This window comes from Rhinolophus hipposideros, assembly GCF_964194185.1.
Source record: "Rhinolophus hipposideros genome assembly, chromosome: 5".
NCBI lineage: Eukaryota > Metazoa > Chordata > Mammalia > Chiroptera > Rhinolophidae > Rhinolophus > Rhinolophus hipposideros.
In genome coordinates, this window is record NC_138051.1 from 69,640,475 (window position 1) to 69,666,019 (window position 25,545).

The following is a 25,545-nucleotide window of genomic DNA, read 5'->3' on the forward strand; positions in this document are numbered from 1 at the left end:
CTCACAACTCACCCCGCCCCTGGCCACACCTATCTGGGCGGATCCCTGCAGGAGTAAACAGATCTGCTGAAACAAACGGGCTCTGAATCTGGTGCAGAAAGAGCTTTGGAACTCCAAAAGCTCTTCGCATACCTATCAACCTGTTGCAGAAGACACTCCTGTAGATGTCTAGGAAGAGAAATAGTAAATCAGTGATTGCCATGAATAACCAAGGCAACAAGATAGCTCAGAAAGAAAGTGAAAAGTCTCCAGAAAAGGAACTTAGAGATATGGACCTTTGTGATTTAAATGACAGAGAATTCAAGATCGCAATTCTGAAAAAACTGAACGAGATGCAAGAAAACACAGAAAGGCAGTTTAATGAACTCAGAAACACAATCAAAGAACACCATGAGCATTTTACAAAAGAGATTGAAATCTTGAAAAAGAACCAAATAGAATTTCTGGAGATTAAGAACTCAATAGAAGAAATTAACAATAAAATATCCAGCTTAGGTAGTAGAGTTGACCAGATGGAGGAAAGAATCAGTGACATCGAAGATAGGAACCTGGAATTTACACAGAGGGAAGAAGAAAGAGACTTGAGACTTAAAAGAAATGAAAGAACTCTACAAGAACTTTCTGACTCCATCAGAAAGAGCAATATAAGAATAATGGGCATACCAGAAGGAGAAGAAAGAGGGAAGGGAACAGAGAATATATTCAAACAAATCGTCGATGAGAACTTCCCAAACTTGTGGACAGAACTGGATCCTCGAATCCAAGAAGCAAATAGAACACCTAATTACCTCAATCCCAACAGGCCTTCACCAAGGCACATTGTATTGAAGCTGTCTAAAATCAATGACAAAGAAAGAATCCTCAAGGCAGCCAGGGAAAAGAAGACGGTAACTTACAAAGGAAAGCCCATTAGATTATCATCAGAATTTTCAGCAGAAACTCTACAAGCTAGGAGGGAATGGAAGCAAATATTCAAACTATTGAAAGAGAGAAATCATGAGCCAAGAATAATATATCCAGCAAAGATCTCCTTTAGATATGAAGGAGGAATAAAGACCTTTCCAGACATCCAGAAGCTGAGGGAATTTTCTAATACACGACCTGCACTACAAGAAATACTAAAGGAGGCTATTAGACCACCATCAACAGGGACAACTTGTGGCAACCGAAACAAAAAGGGGGAGCGTAAAGGCCTGAACTGGAATATGGGAATAGAGAAAGTAAGCGTACTGAAGAAACTGGAATACTCTAAATATCAAACTTTCTTTTACATAAACTCAAGGGTAACCACTCAAAAAACATCCAAATCTGAAATATATACTGTAATAAAAGAAGAAACAGAGGGAAACATCATAGAATACCACCACACAGAAATAACAGACAACAACAAAAAGGCAAAGAAACAATGGAGACACAGCCTTACCAGAAAACTAAAGACAGAATGACAGGAAATCCTCACATATCAATAATCACCCTAAATGTAAATGGACTGAACTCACCAATAAAGAGACACAGAGTAGCAGATTGGATCAAAAAACTAAACCCAACCATATGCTGCCTACAAGAGACACATCTCAGCTACAAGGACAAGCATAGACTCAAAGTGAAAGGGTGGAAATTGACACTCCAAGCAAATGGTACCCAGAGAAAATCAGGTGTTGCCATAATGATTTCCGATGAAACAGACTTCAGGGTGAAAAAGATAACAAGAGACAAAGATGGACATTTTATTATGGTAAAGGGGACTATACAACAAGAAGACATAACAGTCATCAATATTTATGCCCCCAATCAGGGAGCACCGAAATATACCAAGCAACTACTAACAGAACTAAAGGGAGAAATTGACCAAAACACAATTATACTAGGGGACTTAAATACATCATTGACAGCTATGGACAGATCATCCAAACAGAAGATAAATAACGAAATCGCAGCCCTAAATGACACATTAGATGAATTGGACATAATTGACATATATAGAGCACTTCATCCTAAAACATCAGACTATACATTCTTTTCTAGTGTACATGGAACATTCTCAAGGATAGACCATATATTGGGACACAAAATCAGCCTCAGCAAATTTAAGAAGATTGAAATCATACCAAGCATATTCTCTGATCACAAAGCTTTGAAATTGGATATCAACTGCAAAAAGAAAGCAGGAAAAAACACAAATACATGGAGATTAAACAACATACTTTTAAAGAACGACTGGGTCAAAGAAGAAATTAGAGGAGAGCTCAAAAGATACATAGAAACAAATGACAAGGAAAATACATCCTACCAAAATTTTTGGGATGCCGCGAAAGCAGTTTTAAGAGGGAAATTTATATCATTACAGGCCTATCTCAAGAAACAAGAAAAATCCCAAATAAATAATCTCATGTTACACCTTAAAAAACTAGAAAAAGAAGAACAAGCGAAACCCAAGGTCAGCAGAAGAAAGGAAATAACAAAAATCAGAGCAGAACTAACTGAAATAGAGAACAAAAAGACAATAGAAAAAATTAATGTGACAAAAAGCTGGTTCTTTGAAAAGATTAACAAAATCGACAAACCCTTGGCTAGACTCACTAAGATAAAAAGAGAGAAGACACTAATTAACAAAATCAGAAATGAAAAAGGGGAAGTTATCACGGACACCACAGAAATACAAAGGATTATCCAAGAATACTATGAAGGACTATATGCCACCAAATTTAATAACTTAGAAGAAATGGACAAGTTCTTAGAAACATATAGTCTTCCAAGGCTGAATCATGAAGAACTGGAAAATCTTAACAGGCCGATCACCAGTAAGGAAATTGAATCAGTCATCAAAAACCTTCCCAAAAGCAAAAGTCCGGGACCAGATGGCTTCACTAGTGAATTCTACCAAACCTTCAAAGAGGATCTAATACCAATCCTGCTCAAACTCTTCCAAAAAATTGAAGAAGAGTCAGTACTCCCTAACTCATTTTATGAGGCCAACATTACCCTGATACCAAAACCTGGTAAGGACAACACAAAAAAAGAAAACTACAGACCTATATCTCTGATGAATACAGATGCTAAAATCCTAAACAAAATTCTAGCAAATCGAATACAACAATGCATTAAAAAGATTATTCATCACGACCAAGTGGGGTTCATCCCCGGGGCACAAGGATGGTTCAACATTCGCAAATCCATCAATGTGATACATCACATAAACAAAATAAAGGACAAAAATCATATGATTCTATCAATTGATGCAGAAAAAGCATTTGATAAGATACAACATCCATTTATGATTAAAACACTTACTAAAATTGGTATAGAAGGAAAATACCTCAACATAATAAAGGCCATATACGACAAGCCCTCAGCTAATCTCATAATTAATGGTGAAAAACTGAAGCCCTTTGCTCTACGTTCAGGAACACGACAAGGTTGTCCCCTATCACCTCTGCTTTTCAACATAGTGTTGGAAGTCCTCGCCAGAGCTATCAGGCAAGAGAAAGAAATAAAAGGCATCCAAATTGGGAATGAAGAAGTTAAATTGTCACTCTTTGCAGATGACATGATGCTATATATAGAAAACCCTAAGGACTCCACCAAAAAGCTATTAGAAACAATCAATGAATACAGTAAAGTTGCTGGCTCCAAAATCAACGTACAAAAGTCCATTGCTTTCCTATATACCAACAATGAAATCTCAGAAAAAGAGATAGAAAAAACAATTCCTTTTGCAATTGCAGCAAAAAGAATAAAATACCTAGGAATAAACTTAACCAAGGATGTGAAGGATTTATATGCTGAAAACTATAAGACATTTTTGAAAGAAATTGAAGAAGACACAAAGAAATGGAAAGACATTCCGTGCTCATGGATTGGAAGAATCAACATAGTTAAAATGGCCATATTACCCAAAGCCATATACAGATTTAATGCAATCCCCATTAAAATCCCAATGGCATTTTTTAAAGAAATAGAACAAAAAATCATCAGATTTGTTTGGAACCACAAAAGACCCCGAATAGCCAAAGCAATATTAAAAAAAAAGAACAATACTGGAGGTATCACACTCCCTGATTTTTCCTTGTACTACAGGGCTACAATAATCAAAACAGCTTGGTATTGGCGGAAAAACAGACACATAGACCAATGGAATAGAATTGAGAACCCAGAAATAAAACCACATAAATATGGACAGATAATTTTTGACAAAGAAGCTAAAAACATACAATGGAGGAAAGACAGCCTCTTCAATAAATGGTGCTGGCAGAATTGGATAGCTACGTGCAAAAGAATGAAACTGGACTGCTATCTGTCACCATGTACCAAAATTAATTCAAAATGGATCAAAGACTTAAGCATAAGACCTGACACAACAAACTGCATTGAAGAAAACATAGGTACTAAACTTATGGACCTTGGGTTCAAAGAGCATTTTATGAATTTGACTCCAAAGGCAATGGAAGTAAAAACTAAAATAAACAAATGGGATTATATGAAACTGAAAAGCTTCTGCACAGCAAAAGAAACTATTGACAAAATAATGAGGCAACCAACTGAATGGGAGAAGATTTTCGCAAACAGTTCCTCTGATAAGGGGCTAATATCCAAAATATACAAGGAACTCATGAAACTCAACAACAAAAAAACAAACAACCCAATTGAAAAATGGACAGAGGACCTGAAGAGACATTTCTCCAAAGAGGATATACAAATGGCAAATAGACATATGAAAAAATGCTCAACATCGCTAATCATCAGAGAAATGCAAATGAAAACCACAATGAGATATCACCTCACCCCAGTCAGAATGGCTTTCATCAACAAAACAAATAGTAACAAGTGTTGGAGAGGCTGTGGAGAAAAAGGAACTCTCATACACTGTTCGTGGGAATGCAGACTGGTGCAGCCGCTATGGAAGGCAGTGTGGAGGTTCCTCAAGAAATTACGAATAGAATTACCATATGACCCAGCAATCGCTCTCCTGGGTATCTACCCCAAAAATATAAAAGCATTTCTCTATAGAGACACGTGTACGCCAATGTTCATTGCAGCTTTGTTTACGGTGGCCAAGACATGGAAACAACCAAAATGTCCTTCGATAGATGAATGGATAAAGAAGTTGTGGTACATATACACAATGGAATACTATTCGGCGTTAAGGAAAGATGATATAGGAACATTTGTGACAACATGGATGGACCTCGAGAGAATAATGCTAAGTGAAACAAGTCAGACAGAAAAAGCAGAGAACCCTATGATTTCACTGATATGTGGTATATAAACCAAAAAGAACAAGACAAACAAATGAGAAACAAAAACTCATAGACACAGACAATAATTTAGTGGTTACCAGAGGGTAAGGGGGTGGGGGGTGGGTGATGAGGGTAAAGGGATCAAATATATGGTGATGGAAGGAGAACTGACTCTGGGTGGTGAACACACAATGGGATTTATAGACGATGTAATACAGAATTGTACACCTGAAATCTATGTAAATTTACTAACAATTGTCACCCCAATAAAATTAATAAAAAATAAAAAAAATAAATAAAAAAAATAAAAAATAGAAATAAAAAATAAAAAATAAAAAAAAAAAAAAAAAAAAAAAGCATGTCAATAAGGGTGCCCACTGAGGCTCCAGTCCTTCTTCAGTCTCTCTCTTAACTTTGCCTGAATGTTTTTCCAAACTGATGACCAGTCTTCTTAAAAACAAACGCTGGTGTTTTCTTCCAGCAGATCAATTCTGATATAAAGGCTGTATCTAAGAGTGAAGTGTACACTCCAGACTTATTTTAAGTGCTTATTTCCTGAAAAGTGCGTTAGCTAAGCAGATACACATCCAGGACTCATTTTGTATTTGGGGAGACTTGGAGGCAGTGAAAAATGATTACTAAGAATTGAGCTAAAAGAATGCTAAATCTCTACATATGACAACATGTTTCCTGAGGAAAAACTGAGATTGTGACCGTGGCTAATGGCTTTGCCCAGAATAGGCACGAAGGTCAGATACTCCCTGCTACTGAAAATGGAGTCTTGTTGCTTCTTTTGCTCGGGTCTAAAAGCCTGAGCCAGCATCATTCATGCCATATTCTTACTTCTCAGATACCTAAACAAGAAGGGCAGGTCTAATTTTGTTATCCTTACGCTAGCAGAATACCCACTGTCATCGGTAAGGACAATATGATCAAGTCCCTTGGCTGAAGAGATGCATTTTCTCAGCCATAATGTCCCTCGGGCTTCTAAATAAAATGGAAATTCAAACTTTACTTTTAGAAAAAAAATCACTGTGTTGCATTTCTAAAAATAAGTTTTGTTCAGAAACAGCTTTCTGTAATGCCAGAGGGAGGCATTCTCGCTGACGTTTATAGAAAGTGGCAACAGAGTCTCCTAATTGATGTACAGTCACCAGTCTCAAATTTACCCCAGTCACAGGTAAAACAAACATAAGGGATGGATGAGCTTCAGCCCAGTGAGGAAAAACAGAGAGCAGCAGTGATGAAGGTCTATGAATCTTCTGGGCCAGACTCAAATGCCTTCAGGGGCCAGACAGGTGATGCACATTTGTAGAGCAGTGGGAGTAATATAACGTGGAATGTTAGGGACTATGACACATCAAGCACACACATCTGGGGCCTAGCACTGGCTCTTGAACGACCAATTTGTGATTCCGTATCACAATCTAGAGCAGTGTTCTTGCTAATTGGGATTGTTTCTTTCCCTGGAGAAAACACTGGGAACTTGAGAGAGACGCAAACATTTGTATTACCAAGCTCAACAAATTTCTCTTGGTTTTTCACCTGATGTAATTCATTGTCTTGCTGAGGCTAAGTCAAAAGGTCTTGTAAGTGGTTTTCCTATTTTCACCAAAGCAAAGGATCATAATGTTGATGAACAGCTGAAGCCTGAGAGGTAACCCTGCGATTCATTAAAGAGATCCTGACATCTACTGTTATATTCTTGTCTAATTGGGCTTCCCTTTGCTTACTTCTTCTGCATATTATACACCAGAAAAGCACATTCCATAATCAGTGGCAAAGAGCAGGGACTAATTATATAACCTTGGGAGAATCATTTTCTTAGCCGAACCTGTGTTCTTATCAGTAAAATAGGAATAATGATATCCTATGCTATCTTCCTTATAAAATTTAGATGGAGGGAAAATTAAGTGTTAGCTTAATTTAGATGAAAATAGGGTTTCAAAAAGTAAAACAATCCATAATAAAGTGAAATTTACTTATGTTATACTTATGAGACTACAAATGATTCCTTACAATGAACTAAATTTTAATTAGCTTTTTATTCAAAGATACACAATTGTACTCAAGTAGTATATGTATTCTAAGATTATTATTGTCTTTTTTATTTGGAATATCCTATAGACATTTTCTACAAAAAGTAGGCCTATCTATAGATACATGTATAAAAGACAAAAAATATTACTTACTCTAAAAATTCCCCTGTAGTATGTAAAGGGGTATGTGAACAGGTAGTTAAATCTGTCTTCCTTTAGGGTGGCTGTTATTGAGACACCTCCTCATGAGACAGCAAAAATCATCCATTACAACAGGAGAACCCATATCATTCCAGGCCCACAGGACTCTTGTTAAAATATTGTTTTGGTAAATAATTCTATTGTTAAAATCGAGGAGAGAGATTTTAATTAACCAAAAAATAATAACAAATATTCAAACTTGATGTTTCATAAATTCTAGACCTAAATTGAAAGAATATTTTTGGAGATAAAAAGAATGCAATCAGGTTGATGGAGCTGTGTTTTCCACAGCAGAAAAATTGAAACATCCTTTTCTGCTTGAAACCAGATCTGGAAAATACATGATTTTTGTGTCACAGAGAGAATACTTTCATCATATGCCCAAGTGAATAGCAATTTTGGAATGAATAGGACCATTTTGCCCTCATCAAATCATTAGAAAATAGCTGAAAATAATATCTTTCTTTGTCCCCTAGAAATGTAAAGGTCAAACTTTATTCATTTGGAAGAAGCTTTTCCTCTCCTTGGGATCATAAGAAGAATGTCCTTCTATGTGATGTTTCTTTGAATTGTTTTATATCCTTTATGCTCCAACAAGCAATTAAAGACATGTACACATAAAGCTTTACTAATTCACATCTTTCAAGAATGCTTGAAGAACCTCAGAAGAATGCTACTACATTCAACATAAAAAGTTACCTGGTAGTCAGGACTCACTTTGTAGCAGCTACATCATAGATTTTAAACGTCATAGATCAGAAATATTCATAACTATAGAGTTTCTCACTCATTTATTCATTCAAAAAATATCTGTTGAGTATCTATGGTGTGACAGTACTGGGCATGTATCTGCAAAAACCATCTCTGCTCTCTTGGGACAATCCACTGCAAGAACCAGAAAATTAATAGATATTTAACATGTGCAGTGAATAGAAATATAGTATAATAAAATAATTAAGGGAGATGGCAGGGACTGTCTCCCTGAGTGTGCTTTCATAGTAGATAATTAGAGAAGTCTCTCTGATAAGGCGACATTTGAGCTGAGACCTAGAGGAAACAATGGAGTGAGACAGCCATCTCTGAGGACAGTGCTCCAGGTAGAAGAAAGAGTAAGTTCCAGTGGTCAGAGATCTGAAAGCCGGAGTGTACTTTCAATATTTGAAGACAATAAGGAGGCCACTGTAGGCGGAGTAGAGAGAAAGAAAGGATTTTGTTAGATTATATAGTCCCTTGAATGTTAAAACTATATCTTAATATGAGTGAAATGGGAGGCACCACCTCATTTTAAACTGAGGAGTGACACAAATTAGTTCACATTTTGAAATTAATAATTTGGAATCCATGTGAAAAACTATACTGTAGGGGGCCAAGACTGTGAGCAGAGAGAATAGCTAGGAGGCTCTTGCAATGATGCAGGTGAGAAACGATGATAACTTGGTTATGATAAAAGCAGGTGAAGACTGTGAGACAATTGAACTGCTCAGATTTGCTGATGGACTAGATTTGTGAAAAAAAGTAGTTAAATATGATACCAAGGCTTTGGTCTAAGCAATCAGAAGAACAGAGATACCATTTACTAAAAGGAAGATGGATCTGAAAGTAGCAGGTTCAGAAATTGGGGGGAATTAAGAGTTTAGTTTTGCAAATATTAACTTTGAGATGCCTTTTCCACATGTAAATTTTGAGTAAGCAGTTGAGTACACAAGTTTGGAAGGCTGGAGATATAAATTAGGTGTAAGTGTCCAAAAATACATAAAACTGTGAGACTTGATGAGATCACCTGGGGAATGAATATACAGATAGACAAAGAGATGTCCAAGGATTATGCCCCAGGGCACTATAACATTTAGAGGTTGGGAACATGAGGATGATTCAGCAAAAGAGAATAAGAAGGAATAATTTGTTAAAGGAAAACTAAGAGAATGGTATCCTGGTAGCCAAGCAAAAAAGGTATTTCAAAGAAAATGAGTAATCAACTGTTAACTACAGCTGATTGGGTAAGCAAAATGAAATGTGAGAACTGACCATTGGGTTTCACAATGTGCATCACATTGATGACTTTGATTAGAACACTTTCAGCGAAGAGGTAGTGGACAAAACCTGATGGAGTGAGATCAAGACAAAATGAGTTTAGCTTTGAGCCAAATTGGAAAATTTGCCATCTCACTTGAAATAATCTCTCTTTATGTGTTCATGGTTTATTCTATTATTAGTTTAGTTCTTAACTAGAACATTTGTTGTCTTTATAATGTTCTAAGTTAAACCATAGTCCTTTAAGTAAAAGTAGTAACTCTATGGGCCCAAATAAAACTATTATCGAAAACCCTATTGCTTGGGATTCACAGGCAAAATAAACAAGTCCACTCACAAAATGGTTAAGACTCACACACATTCCCAGAGAAGGTTTGGTGTTCAGTGACGTAATACTCACACACAAAGAATTATAATATACAAACTCAGAGCCTATGGAAACCTCGAAGTATAATAGAAACCACAATTCCTTCAGGAACAAGGCATGAACACACTCTGTGTGATATAAAATGTGGGGATTATGTTTACTGGGCATTCTTGTTCATGTGCCAGCTTCTTTTTCATATTTCTATATTACTTGACTAAGCTCCTGAGTAGGAGATAGAAGAGTATAAGTAAATAAAATTTTGCACTATAAAAAAATCTTATATTTATATAGAAAGACCTCTGTATTATGAAAGTAACTCAAATCATGGCACTGAGCAACAATGCATATTGTTAAAACTTCTACACATGAAAGCTATGACATATGTGATGAAAAATAACAATAGGCAGATTAAAAACAGATTAGATATCACAGAAGAAAAGATTAATGATCTTGAAACCATAGCAAGAAAAACTATCCAAAAGGAAACACAGAAAGAAAAAAATAGAATTTAAAATACTATAAAGGATTATTTTATCAATATCAGTGAGCTGAGTATTAGAGTGTAAGAAACAGATTAGGTAAGGTGTAATCAGAAAAGCGAGATCAAAACATTTGCTTTAAAGAGGATATGTCCATGGAGTGAAGCCCTGGATGGAAGGTTGAAATAAAATTGTTGAATATATTCAGGAGTTTTGTTGTAAGAAGTACAAAGGGAGCTTTTTATTTTATTTTTGCATTTTATTATTTATTTAGATGTTTATGCTCTCACACTAGGATTTTCTAAGCTGGTAAACAATGACAAATTATTTATCCACAGAGCTATAACAACACTTTCCAAGACACTATAAATATTTGGTTGAACTAACATTAATATGCATTACCATTTTATCAATTACATAATAAAACAAATGACCCAGTATCCAAATATTAAGTTGAACAACACAAAAGGAATATGAAATATTAGATGTCTGTTCAGTTCATTAGCAGAAACCCACTCCTTTTTTTGCAAGAGAGGTTGGGAAGAGAAAGAAAAAAAATCACACTTTCAATAAAAATAATAGTTGGTGAACAACTTCCAATATACAGTACATAGGAAAAATTAGTAATTTAAGGAAATCGATGATTGAAAATTAAGTATGATAGCAAAGCATCTCTAACTTTTAAAAATATTTACTAAATTAAAGAACAGATTCCACATGTCCTTCACAAGACAAAGGCAACATTTTATTATAACATTTAATACCCACTTATTTTTTTCAGATCCTCCAAAAGTCTTTTTTGTCTGGAGAAATTGATCCATTTCTCTAGATCAATATGGTCCTCTATAAATTTTGTCTGGAGGCATTAAAAACGTGGTTCTGTACAACGTAGATCTTCAAAATAGAGGTTTTCTGTAAGAACACAAAAGGAGATTTGTATAATGGCTTTAAATAATCACCATATTGTTTGGTAAAAATCCAATAAAAATCAACAGTTGCACAAACTTGATGTGTACTGCTACATACATGGGAGATGAAAACATAAAATGAGCAGGCAAATAAGCATATAGGCCCTACATTCAAAGATTGAAATAATTGGGGAAAAAAATCACATAAAGTCTAGAAAGTTCATAGATCCTGGGATTTTAATTCTGTGTCACACTAAAAATATGCAAGTATTATGTTAGATATTTTGGCATTTCATATCTCTAACTTTTTTATACTTTGATAAGATTTTGGCATGAGTATAGATTTAAAGAAGATTTAGCAACTAATTCTGCATGATTTCGGGAAAGGCAGATTCAACTGTTAAAAATAAGTACATTTTAAATGCTGAACAACAAGAATCTTTTGTATAAAATCCAAATAGTTTTAATGTAATCAAAACATCGAGATTATAATTGTCAAGCTTGTGATCTGGCAAAACTCTTTTTCAATACTTCTTTGGAATCTTCATTAGACTTATTCACCAAGACACCATGTTTGCTAATATCAATTACAGATTAGGTCACGTCTCAAGCTCCATTTCTTTTCGTTTTTTTTTTTTTTTAGTAGGTACTTTATATTTATTGAATGAATTCAAATATACTCAAAGCTCATTAAAAAAGAGAAAAATATCTAGTATATAATCAAACATGTTTTAAGAATCATAGATAAAAAATATTACTTATCAAAATTAAGCATATATGTTTCTGTAATATGAATACATTTTCATTCCTCAGTTATCAAGTGGATTTTCTAGTGCCTATACATTTCTGCCACCCAGTGAAGCTGCAAAATCTCATCAGTCAGGCCAAGAATTCTGGCAACAAGTGAGTGGGGGCTCTGCTTGCATTCCAAAATCAAAAGAAATTATATCTGAGTAATCTGTCCTTTTAGATTATTGCCACCTCTTTTCTTTTTTTGTTAGCACTGAGAACTTTCTCTGCTGAAAGTATTGGGGTTAGAGGTAAAGTCAGAAATATATTCTGGTATTTTAATAAGATTAAAAAATATATCCAGATAGAAAGACTTATCCAGGAAAATAATAAGTCATTCCCCCTTTTTCTCAAAAGGAACTGACGGTGATAGAATTAAAAGTTATTCTTTACATTTTCTTATGGGAATCCCTTTAGATGCCCACTCTAATTTTTTTTCTTTTTAACATTGGCTGAAATGTTTTAATAATGTGCTGCCATTTCTCAGAAGAGTCTCTCTTTTCCTGCCGAACCCTCCTTTCTTCAGAATTCCTTTGTCCTTCAGCATTGTTTCCTCTAGTAAATGTCAAGCTCCATTTCTAAGGCAATAGCGTCAGTCACTTCAGTTTTATTGAAATTAATTGGTTTCTATGGCCCTTGGAATTTTGAAGCACATCCACATTTTACTTGTCCAAATAAAACAGTTGCTTGCTGTTAAAAGTTTGGCACAGCTATTGTCTTATGAGCTATACTGCATTTTCATATTTACACTTTTAGTTAATGCTAGGACAACAGGTACTGGAAATCTGCTAAGATTCATATTGCAGTAGCAACACAACAACCAAGTTCTTCACAAACTTTAATTTTTTACAAGACTTAACCAGTAATCAACAATCTGGCTGGTTGGTGGTGCACCACCACCAAAAGGCCAAATGCGAACATGAATGCCTGTTTTCTCCACAAGGGCAGTGCTGTCCTGTTGTGATGGCGCCTTATTTCACAAGTTCCTCTATAAATTTGTTGAAGGTTGTGTCAGTTAGATTATATATAATAAGAAATCTCTTATTCTTGTGTGTGACTTCAACATGGCGGTTTATTTGAGCCATGTTAATTTATTTAAAAATACCCAATAGGGTTATGAATTTTCAAAACTGAATACAGAAATGATATAAAGAAACTGATCTATTTCAATATACTCCACTTGAAATTATTGCTTTGAGTATGAAGCTGGAAGTAATAGGAAATGAAATAAACTTCCTAACAAAAAGCAGCAATCCTTCAATTCAGGAATACTGAGGCAATAGATAGGAGGCATGCTGAGGTTTACCCCCATCTAGGTCAGAACTCTTGGAAAATGTTCTGCAGATTTCAAGTCAACACTCTGTGTCCTGGTTAACTGCTCTTCTGCAGGCTTCTTAGTGGTGTAGTGATGAATTTCTGCAGTTCACTTATCGGTGGAGAGGTTCTGCTGTGCTTGGCAGAATCTCCATAGTCCTTCAGAAACTCCATAAATATGACCAGGAAAGAAATAGGGTCTTTCACTGAAGACTGTGGGCTAACCATATATCTGGAAACTAGGTGACAGGGACACAGATGGTTGCAGAGCACCAGGCTCTCCCATGCAGTGATTGATCTGAGGAGAGCAGGACACCCAACTGGCCCACAGCAGAGGGAGACAATATACAAGCCAAGGCCCAAAGATTGGTCTTTATTCACAGAAGGAAAATATGGGAAATGAAGGAATACAAAACCACATTAATGAAGAAAAACTGTATGAACAGAACCCACTTATCCAAGAGGAGAAACTTGATGAATAAAGACAGGATGTTTGTGTGTGTGTTGAAGGGAGAGGTGTAAGGATGTACATGGAGTTGGGCAGGGGCATCTATTAGTTGTCTACAGGAGTACTACAGTTTCTGTTTCCAACTGGAAGACTAGAGTTGCTGACTGAAAACTCTTCACTAACTTTCCTTACTTTCAGAATGAAATTCAGAATTTTCACCATACGATATACTGTCTGGCTACTGCTTACCTTTCCATCTTCATCTGCCACTCATCCTGTCCCCATTCACCCTATGCTCTAGCAATTCAAGTTCCTTGGCCTAACTCCAAGATGCACTCTATCCTGCTTCTGTCCTTTTTTTAAAAAGGCTGGTAAGAGTTGAATCCTGGATACTCATTAAGGTCCAAATTCTTTCCAATACATCTAGCTTCCTTCTTGTTAATTGGAATCTGATTATAGTATATGGCTGCATTTAGAGGCAGTCCTAAAAGTGACAGGCCCACTTCTTTGTACCATCAGTACAGAAAATTCAGGAAGAAAATGCCTTGAACTTTGGAGCCATCTGCCTCACTTACCAACCACCAAGAGAGAATGTCAGTTACCATGCCTTTGTGTGGCCTTTCCATTCAGGGATTGTCAAGTTCCTGATGATGACTTCTGCTCCAAAGGCTGCTTTCAGCAATGCAAGGGGCTCTAGTCAATGGAATCCTTATTTTTAGAAATACTGCATTTCTTCTATTATAACAATAGTTCCTGACAGTTCTCATCATCTAAAATCCTCCTGGGTAAATGTACCTCTTTGAATTTATAGGACTTGATTAGAAAATTTTCACATGGATATAAAATTTTGAGGACCAAAGATAAATTACATGATTTGTATAATGTTTTCAGCTCTATGGATGTAAACTACTATGTACATCTAAGGAACAATAAAATAATATTGGCTTGGTGCAAAATTGTGGTTTAAAAGGTTAAAAACAATTGCAAAAACCACAATTACTTTTGCACCAACCTAATAGTGAAAAGAAGAAGAAGAGGAGGAGGACGAGGAGGAGGAAGAAGACGAGGAGGAGGAGGAGGAGGAGGAGGAGAAGGGAACTACCTGTCAATCAGGAAAGCAAGTCTTCTTACTAGCCTTCAGTCAGGTTGCTAAGGGACAACTGTGAGTTTTGGTATTAAAGGACCCATGATTTGCACGGATGATTTCCTAAGCTTTAGCCTTTGGTTTTCCCATGGACTGTATGTCCATTTCTCTAGATCAATTAAGAAAGAAACAATAGTCATTTTCTCTATATGTTAGTGTCCTAGAGTTTCCTAACCCAGCAGGAAAGTCAAGGCATAATGTTTCTCCTTTAACAAACCCGTTTTCTGACTCTGCTCCACACCTTCTTGTTCAAGTAAAATTTGATTCATTGGTAGAACACAAGGGCCCCTCCTTCCCTCTCGTCTTACACCATCTTGTTCTGCTCAATGGCAGGCAACTAAGATGTGAAGGTTTCAGAAATCCTCTTTCGCTTCATAGTAACCTGACAGATGTCACAGTCACCCTAGCTCTGTGAACTGCACCCCCAACCCAAGTTACTCTGCTGCAGTTGCTGACACTTTTCAGTTATTTCAGCACACTGAGTCTTCACAGTCCCTGTTCAAGTAGTGCCATCTGTAATGTTCTTCTTTTGTCTCTCCCCAGTTGTCCCTCAGGGAGATGGACCAACATCATCTGCTATTACACCATTTCAAAATGGGGCAGGCACATTTTAGGAAGCATGGCTACAGTGCCATAGCCTGGAAGATTATACATACTACACCCCCCCCCATGGAAAGTGTGCCCCCCGCAACTCCTCCAGAGCTGCATCTCCTTGCTCTGCATGGTTATGAGACACTCATCTAATATCAGTTCCCTATTTGCTCTGGGGTTCTGGGTGGATAGATATGGGCTGTTTGAAGCTATTGAGGTTTGAGGATTCTACTTTTCACAATGTACAGAGATAGACTATGGAAACTTCATTATTAGTCATGATTCACTAATCTCTTTGTAACCTTGGATTTCTTTTTTGGCAAAAGTCTAACTTATGCAAAAAATCACTTCTGTATGACTGTCTCTCACTTTCCAGGATTTCAATTCTACTATACTTGAAATTCAGAACACACTTATTGGGATACTAATACTACTTGCAAATATTTTCAAGTTTTTTCCCTTAAAAACCTCTACATTACTATCTTTGAGCCTGGAAACTGAGTCAGACATCTCCAAATGAGGAAGTCATAATTAAATAATATTAAAGGTATCAGCGGTATGCATATTTCGACAAAGGTGTAAAAAGGATTTACAGCATCACATTGAAACACAGTAGAAGGGAAATCCCACAAAGTTTCAGTGAGCAATGCATGATAAATGAAAAACAATTGGATAATAAATTAGAATTTATAATTTAAGATATGTGTAATGTAGTTGATAGTATCTTAATTATAAATGGGCTGTTACGGTACTACTTCTGCATTTTAGTGAGCAATAAATAAAAGTGCATTATTTGATCTATCCATGTCCATTTAGTTATTTATTGCCATGTAACAAATCACCCTAAGATTTAGTGGTTTATAACATCAATAATCATGCTACTATCTTCTCTCACAGTCTCTAGGGTAGAACTTTGGGGGTGGGTGGGTACTGGACTAAGAAGTCATGCCATGGTTCAGGATCTCTCATGAAATAGCTGTCAGACAATGATTGGACAGACATGCTCTTAAAATCTTTAGGAGTATTTTTTGGTCTGTTTGAAAGGATCTATGTGGCACAAAGTCCATTTTTTTCTGAGCTGTTAATAAGGAATTTTATAGGCCCACCCTGGACTTGGTCTTTGTCCTGAAGCCATTTCATAAGTTGAATATTGTATTATTTTACTTTGGTTTTGCCATCTGAAGAGACTGGGAATGAGAAATTATTTTAAAACCCAGGAAGCCATGGATCCTTTATGTTTCCTCCAAATTTTGCTTGAAAACCCAGTAATTCCTTTTTTGTGGCTATCTGTATAACTTATCATACATGGCTAAAAGAGCTTACATTTCCAATATTCTGTCCCAAAATGTTAGCCAGATCCATCAGTTCATGAGGTACATTTTCTATTTTCAATATTACCACAATTACAAGTTTTGCTAAACATTCTGCCACTACATGAAATGAATCTCCTTTCTTCCAGCTTTAAATGATGTATTTCTCAATTTCTTGTAAGCCCTCACTAATAACTCCTTGAGGCCTGTCCAGCTTCCATTAACAGTCTCCCAAGTTCACTCAGCTTCTGCCCACCACTAGCACCTCAAGCCCATGTCAGCTGTTTTAGTTTTGTGTTACAGATATACTACACTGCCAGACATCAAACTTTGTTCTGGTTATCTGTTGCATGAAAAATCAACTCAAAATTTAATAGCTAAATACAGTAATCATTTGTCACATCTCTCAGTTTCTGTGGGTCAGGAATTCCAAGATAGTACCTTTCTACCTGAGTATCTTTCAGGAGGTTGCACTTGGATAGTGGCTAAAGGTGGAAAAGAAAAGGGTGGGAGCAGTTGGCAGCCTGCTAGGCCTCTCCCATGCAGTGGCAGAGCTCGTCAGTGTAATTTCTGCACGGACAATTTGCACTTCCTCACAGCATGGAAACTTTAGGACTCATACAAGTGCTCCAATAAGCAAGACACTAGCTTCATTTCCTTTTGTACTTAGCCTCAGAAGTCACTAACCTCCTAGTTACAAGTTCTCCCAAATTCAAGGCAGAGGGACATAGATAGGCCCCACTGCTCAGTGAATTTGAGGCCATGTTTTAAAACTGCCACAATGTCTTTGGCTTATTTTGATTATGCTTTTAAAAGTAAGGTCATATGTTTCTTAACCATCTCCCCTTTGGCCTTCCTGCTCTCCTAAAACAACAGTTTGGACCAGACGAGAATGATGAAATTTCCCTGTATATGAAATCTTTCTGTTCTGCTCAGTTAGTCCCCATTTGTGATCTTTGTCTATTAAAGTAAGGGATAGTTTAAATCAATCACACTAAATGGTACGACCTTGAGTGAGCAACCTGACCTTCTGTTCTACGTTTTTCCATTACACAATTGACTTCTTTGCCCCCTACAAAGGACCTGAAATTGAAGACATTTCATTATATGTATCACTCAGCACAACTTATATCATTGGGGTGACATGTTCATTATAACAGGTGAAAAGGGACATTATGGCTGCTTAACATTAACAGGCTGTGAGCGCAGCCTCAATGACTATGAAATTGCCGTACTCTTAATCTTATCTCTGCCTAATTGGGACTACAAACCATCAATATGCAAATAAAATGTTCTCAACAACACTAGGTCATCAAGACAAATTTTATTTTTCTTCCAGTCATTTTTACTTGAAAAGCTGACCAAAGTTTCAGGCTTTTCTGTGAAAATAAAACCCTTAAGCAGTTGAAGTACTGCTTAGTCCTTAAGAACAGTCTTTCAATGACATGTCATTACATAAAATTCTTGGACTACATGTACATTTCAACTTAATTTCACTACCTGTCATTCATCACAGCCACCTTGGTATCACAACAGCAGCATAGAGTACAAATTTAAAATGAAGATTGTTGCCTTGACTTTTACTCTTTTGATTAGCACACACTTTCATTTTCAGTTGATACCCTAATGTGATTGGCCAGAAGCAGATCTGCCTACATGTTTAATTAAGGGACAACTATAATTGTCCATAACTCTGGCTTTCTCACACTACATAAAATAAGAAAAATCCAGGTAGTTAAAGTCTGACAAATTGGCATTTTGGAAGATCTCTACCTTTCTCATTTAAAAGTTGCCTGCCTCTAAAATACTCTTAGCTCATACTCATCAAATTCTTCAACTCATCAGATTCACAAGGTTGCATAGTCTTGCCTCTCATCTCAGTATTTTATATTATCAAATAGAAGCCATTGATGACTCTTAGTAGGTATAATTAATTACATAAAGGATAAAACATAAAGACAATACATTGCTCTTTCCAGGTTCTCTTAGCCATGTGGCCTATTTTGTTAACCAGAGCACCACTTGGTATAGTTGTCTTTAGTCTCTACCCTTAGACCAGGTTAATTATAACAAGTCTGTGAAAAGAAACAAAGTTGCAACCTAGAAAATGAGGCTGGAATTTATCAAAAGTTAGGTGCTTACTTTTCTCACACAATAGAAAAAGGGATCTGGTTGATTGATTAATTCATTCATTTATTCATTCAGCAAACATTATTTAGTCTAAATCATGTGCCATTCAGAGAAGACATTCTATATATGCTTATCTTGATTTTTAGCAGGTACAAAGATCTCATTTCCTCCATTCAGGACAGATGAGAGATCAGATAAGCTGTGGATCCTGTTTTTCAGAAAGTCCTAAGAGGGGAAAAATACTCAGGAAGAATGGCTGTGTTTTAATGTTAGAAATCAAAACCTGAATGCGATTAGTTTGCAGAGTCAAATTTGATATAAAAAGAAAAAAATAGTCTTTCAATTGAATAATCTTTTGCATCGCCACCATAGCTTTTTATTATCTTCCTTAATTATATTCAATATTATTTGCATGTGTCAAGGAAATTGCTTAGGGCATTTGTTTGGAAATCTTAAAATTAATTGGAACTTTTAAAAATATTCAATTAAGGTATTAATTATTTTATTCTTAGATAAAGCAAAGCTCATTGACAATACACCAATTTGTATGTAAAATATGTACACGTTTCTATTCACACACACATATATATCTTTCATTTGTGTGTTGTATACAATTCAAGTTTGTTTATATGAGGTTTCTCCATTTTGATTCACACAGAGGAGTTGAGATAAAAGCAAGTACACATTCTTATTTTAGAAAGTAAGCCACACCTCAGTTTACCTAACTAAAGAGTATACCAATAAGGGTTATATCACAGAAGCAAAACTGTTATGAGTGACATAGAACAAAGAACTTATTTTAGGGGTTGGATGTTATACCATTTGGGGAGCTGTTGGAACAGCCTATATAAGCTGTTGTTTCTGTGTCTAATGTTGAGCTTCAAGTCACTATGGGTCAGCCAGATGGGCAGCTGGAAAACTGGATGTCGATGAGAGCAAGGATAAACTGGAACCTGCAAGAACGGAAGGAGACATAGATTGGAACTTATGAAGACACACTGAAACTCATGTCTGTCTCTTACCATATCCAACCTCAATGCCATGGATATGCAGGAGAAGCTGGAATCTTCTCAACATAGTTGTGCATGCACTTGCGCATGAGCTAAATTGCCTGGTGCCCTGCACCAACCTTCAGAGTTGCCTCATTTCCATCTTCCAAATCTCATGCAAAATACTTCCTGTGGGCCATGTAAACCCAGAATCATGCAGAGGATTTCTAAACAACATGGTTTAACTTAGCTAAGTTAACCCACTACAAAGACATGGTAGAGAGATATATGGTAGATTCTGGGTCTCCTGACAAGTCTTTTCTCAGTACATTTGCTAAGGCTATTATCCAAAATAGGCTGATGTTCAGCATTGGCCATAGAAGAAGCAGAGCCGGAAAAACAAGCCACAAGGAAGAAAATCTAATGAGATGTGACTTTTATAGTAATATGATAAAATCAACCACCCTTGCTCAACAAGAAGAAAGAAGAGTTTTCTATTTTGTTTTATCTACCAGTCACATTTCAATAGAAAATTAACTTTTGCTTTGATCCTCACTACCTTTCATCATTTATGCTATGGTTTCAATAAACTACTCTCTTTCGGTAGTTTTTAGTAAATAAATATAGTCGTGGAAGGAAAACTGACACTGGGTGGTGAACACACAATGGAATTTATAGATAATATAATACAGAATTATACACCTGAAATCTATGTAACTTTACTAACAATTGTCACCCCAATGAACTTTAATTAAAAATATATATATATAATCCTGAAAATAGTGTTGATGATTAGATTAATCGTCTAATTGTCATCATTAACTTTGCTTCAGTGAAAGTCATTACATCTCTCTTTTGGGCAATTAGACCCTTGACCACATGAAAATCCAGGAAATAAGGTACTATTAAATATGCAGGGACTTTTGTTCCCTATATGTAGGATTTGTCTGGCCAAAGATTTAGTACATGACAGATACACATATTTAAGAAACAATGAATTATAAAAATTTCCTCTTTGGCTCATTTCCAAGGTACCATTTCTCCTGGTTTTTCTCTACCTCCTAATTAAGGGGAACCTGGACCTTAGGAACCATGGGCAAGCCTCAAGGTCATGTATTCCATTGCCTCCTGGAAGCAGTGTGTGGAGCCTAGAGGAGCTATGCAAGACAGCATGCCCTCAGGGAAAAATAATTCAGTTAGCTCTTCTTCATGGGTCTAAGGGGCTAGAGAGAAAGTGACAATTCAGGCATACAGGTGTAATGAAAAAATAAGATAGGGAATGGGGATAAAGGTAGAAATGAAAGGTATGGGCCCAAACCCTTCAAGCAAACTTCATTTTCCAGTGTGGGCAAAAAGAGCTCCTGTGCCATGCACTTTTGGAAAAATTTTGTGGTTCATTAGGGAGAAATGAGGTTCAAACTCTGGTGGGGACTACACCAAGTTCAAATGGGGGGTCTTTACTATACGGAGCCTAGAGTTTGGAGTTCAGAAGAAAGAGGGTCAGAATCAAATATTGTAGACTGAAAAGAAAGATCAAAGCCTTGGAGCTTCCTCCAGTGTACATGTAAGCTTTCAGGCCCATCCCAGAGTTACCCGCCATGATCACATATAGTACCTTCTTCCCTACTGCTATGATGCTGAGACAGATGGTAAAATGATAAAATACTGGATCAGTACAGAACGGTGAGTTCTTTAGCATCTTTTCCGTCTTATCTAGTACTCCCTAAAAAGAGAAAAAATCAGCAAGATGGACTATTACACAGGAAATATTTCCTGGTCAGTAACAATAGCTCTCATGTTTGCTGTGGAGGAGCAGAGAAACAGCTGATGTGAGTGTCAGTAGCTGGGGAAATATTGCGTTTGTAATAATGGCTGCTCCTTTTGTTAGAGCAGGCCTACTTTTTTCCCCTCTTTACTCAATCTCCTCCTCCACCCTGGGAAAAGGGGAAGGTACAAAAAACTGTCACAATATTATATCAGAAACTCTACAGAATCTCATGAGAGGAGAAAACACAGAAAATAATAGAGTTATAGAAAACATTTTTTTTTTAAGGAGGGGAAAAGTTAAACTTATGCTAGAATCACCCAGACATGTAGGAGGGATTTCATCTCATTCAACCACTGTTAGAATTTGAACATGCCTGAATTGGCAGGTGGACTGACCAAGCCTGGTCTGTTAGGAGACTGAAAACCTAAGGGAACTAACTCATCCCAAGAGAAGAATGACTAGCTGATGCAGGTTCAGTTCCTTAATTAAGGGGGAAGGCAGTGATAGTACGGTGGTATTATTTGAATTTCCCTGTTTTCTTCACCGCCCCTTGCCTAGATTCAAGGGAGCAAAAAGGGCTCAATCAAAAATTTAAAAAGCTGTTTCACTAAACTCTATAATGTTTCAGGACCCCTTTGTCTCAACAAAGAAGGGAATGAGAGGCTTCCCTCTCTCCTGTGTCACAGACCACACCCCTGAAGATTTGGCATCTTGTGTTCTTCAGTTTCAGTGACAGTATCGGACAGAGGATAGTAGCCACAGGAGCCATGAAAAGATCTACAAGGAGCAGACTTATTTGTGCATACCTGAGAAACTCTCCCTGAATATTCCTAGAAATATAGGGTTTTTATTTTGAGGAGGGGGAAATGTTTTCAAAGGGCCTAGGTACCTTACATCAGAAAGTATGGGCACGTCCTAATTAAATTTCAGTTATAACTGCATGTGTGACTCACACACCTAGATGTGTAACAAGACTTATGGGATTCTGGTTATAAAATTAATTGGGAAATGTATTAATTTTATAGGGCTGCCATAACAAATTACTACAAACTGGGTGACTTAACAGTACAGAAATTTATTCTCTCACAATTCTGGAGGCTAGAAGTCTAAAATTAAGTTGTCAATGGATTGGTTCCTTCTGAAGGCTCTGAGGCAGAATTTTCCAGCCCTCTCTTTCAGCTTCTGATGGTTGCCAGCAACCCTTGGCATTTTTATTTTATTTTATTTATTTCATTTTATTTTATTTTTTTGCTTGTGGAGGATCACTCCAATCTGTCTTAGACTTCAGAGGGTGTTCACCCTCTGTGTAAATCTCAGTGTGTCCTCTCCTCTCCTGTAATTATAAAGATACTAGTCATTGGATTTAGGTTCCACCCTAATCCAGTATGACTTCATCTTATCTAATTATATCCAAAAAAACCTTTTACCCAAATAAGTTGAATTTAGAGTCAGTCATCTGTGTAATTGGAAAATTACTTGTATCTTCTGTCAGAATGTTTATGCATTTAAACTCTTAACTTGAGCAGAAAGATTTATTCTTCAGAAGGAATGTCTGCATCAAGTCACAGCTGAAACAAAACCCAGCAAAAGGCATCTTTACACTTGATCTACAAGACAGATTTTTTATAGGAAATTCTACTTTTAGCTAATTATTTCAAATGGCATTCTCCTTGGTGCCCATTCAGAAATTCAGAATATCTTTTAAGTAGAATTTCATTCTTAGTATGCTTAATTTAGGATGATTCCTGATAAGTCAATTCATTAAAAAATGAAAAATAAAGGTCATATCACACTTCAGAAGAATAGTCCGAAAAAAATTGCCTGAATCAAGAGTTTGGAAGAACAGTGGGAAGGGAAAGTAAAACATGACAAGATCAGATAAAAGACAACAGGGAGTATGAAATTCTAAAACGAGCTTTCAGTTGTCATACTTTTCCTTTCATCCAATCTAAAGATGAAAAGGAGAAATCTATATACAAGTAATTTATACTTCTGGTACTTTTAAATCATCTTGTTCTCTCTAGCTCAAATGGAAATGGCAAGAGACCAAAGCCATCTTTGCTAGCAGTCCCATTTGAATTCTGAATAATCCGTTCCATTTCCTTGCGTTACTTTGTATTATTCACATCTATGCTTCATACTATTTCCTATGAATTTCTTCTTGCATAATTGATGAGGAACTGAAACTACCTAGACTTGATTGGCAAAAGAGATGTCGATAGCTTTGTATAAGTATGCCTTTAGCATGTGTTTTTCTCTAGCACAGCTTCATAAATCTTCCTGTTAACATAAAAACAATGACAAAGGGAAAAGCCTTTACATGAGGTCATTTGGGATAATATAAATATGTACCTTTGCTTTCTTCAAACATGGTTGTTATTTTGCTTTACAGTTAGTGCTAAAGGTTTCATCTTCAATAATTGACTGAATTCCTTATGCCCCCAAATTGTGCTTTATTCATATTTGGGGTCCAGGTTTTGGCATTGTGCTTAACATAGAGTAATATTCAGTGAGTGTTGAATTGAAAATCATGTTAAGACCACGTGCTGTTTTCACAAACAGAATATGTCTTGTTTTTGTCCCAAAGGAGAAAGTTTTCACTGTTTTCTAGGTCTCTTCAGGAGAACAATGCTGGAACATAAGCTCTGATGAAGCTTTTTTATGGGCCCCCCTTTGGGAGTGGTCCACTATGGCTAGATCTAATTAAAAGCATCTCACTCACATCAGGTGGATTTGCCCTTTAGGTGAGAGCTCGGAGTTCTGTTCAAAAAAGTTAAAGAAAGTTACAAGAGTAAATTTAGATTTTGTATTGCATCCTACTAATTCCAGTTAGAGCTTTGAAGTGATTGTGAATATAGTTTATTGTTATTTTATTTCTACTGTATTTAGCTTGCATCATTGCCATAGTTATTACACACTTAAGGGTATTAAAACTTGAAAAAAATCTGGCTGTCTGCAATGATTTAAAGAATTATCATCAGGTGACTATTATATCACTAGTTTAAATACAGATTGAGAGGAATCTGGATTTCCTGCATAGAAAAAAAACCTTATGCTGGTAATTTTCTCCAATAGTTACTTTCATGCCAAAAACCTAGAATATAGCACTTAACTCATTTTCTGGCATTCAGAACAAAATAAATAAGTGGAAGAAATCCTGTAAACAATGTTCTTCTGTTACTGACAAAAAAAATCTCTGCCGTCATTCATGTTGAAAACCAAGGTCCTAGAGGGAGAAATTGAAGCTCCTGGCAGGTGACGGGAATGTCAGTTTTAAGGCTTAGTGAAGACTGGTTTTCATATCTTCCTCTTATAGCACTTTTCGAAGCAGTCTTAGGCTGTTGGCCAGACTAAAATCTTGACATGAAATCTGTTCTAATTTAGCTCCTTCTAAAAACAATGCTCTGTCATAAGAAGTTAACTTTCATATATTAAAAAAAATCAAATGTATCTAAGAATGCTCTAGAATTTACAATATTCCTGAAGGTCCTTGAGATTTTAGCATTTTAAGCCCATAGCATACACAGTACTTTGCCACTGCAAGTTCCCATTCAAATAAATTTTGTATATTACAAAATGGATTCTCCCCAAAGCAAAATTATAATAATACTAACAGCTATACCTACAATCTAGTTTTCATTACTCATGATCTATCAGATGATTGTGGTTCAGCATATTAATTATAATGTAACAATTGTAAGAGATTATAGCAGTTTCCATTACAATTACTAGCACTGTTATAATTTTAGCAGTGTTATAATGGTTCAGGTTAAGCTCATCCTTTTAAAAACTGCATGCTT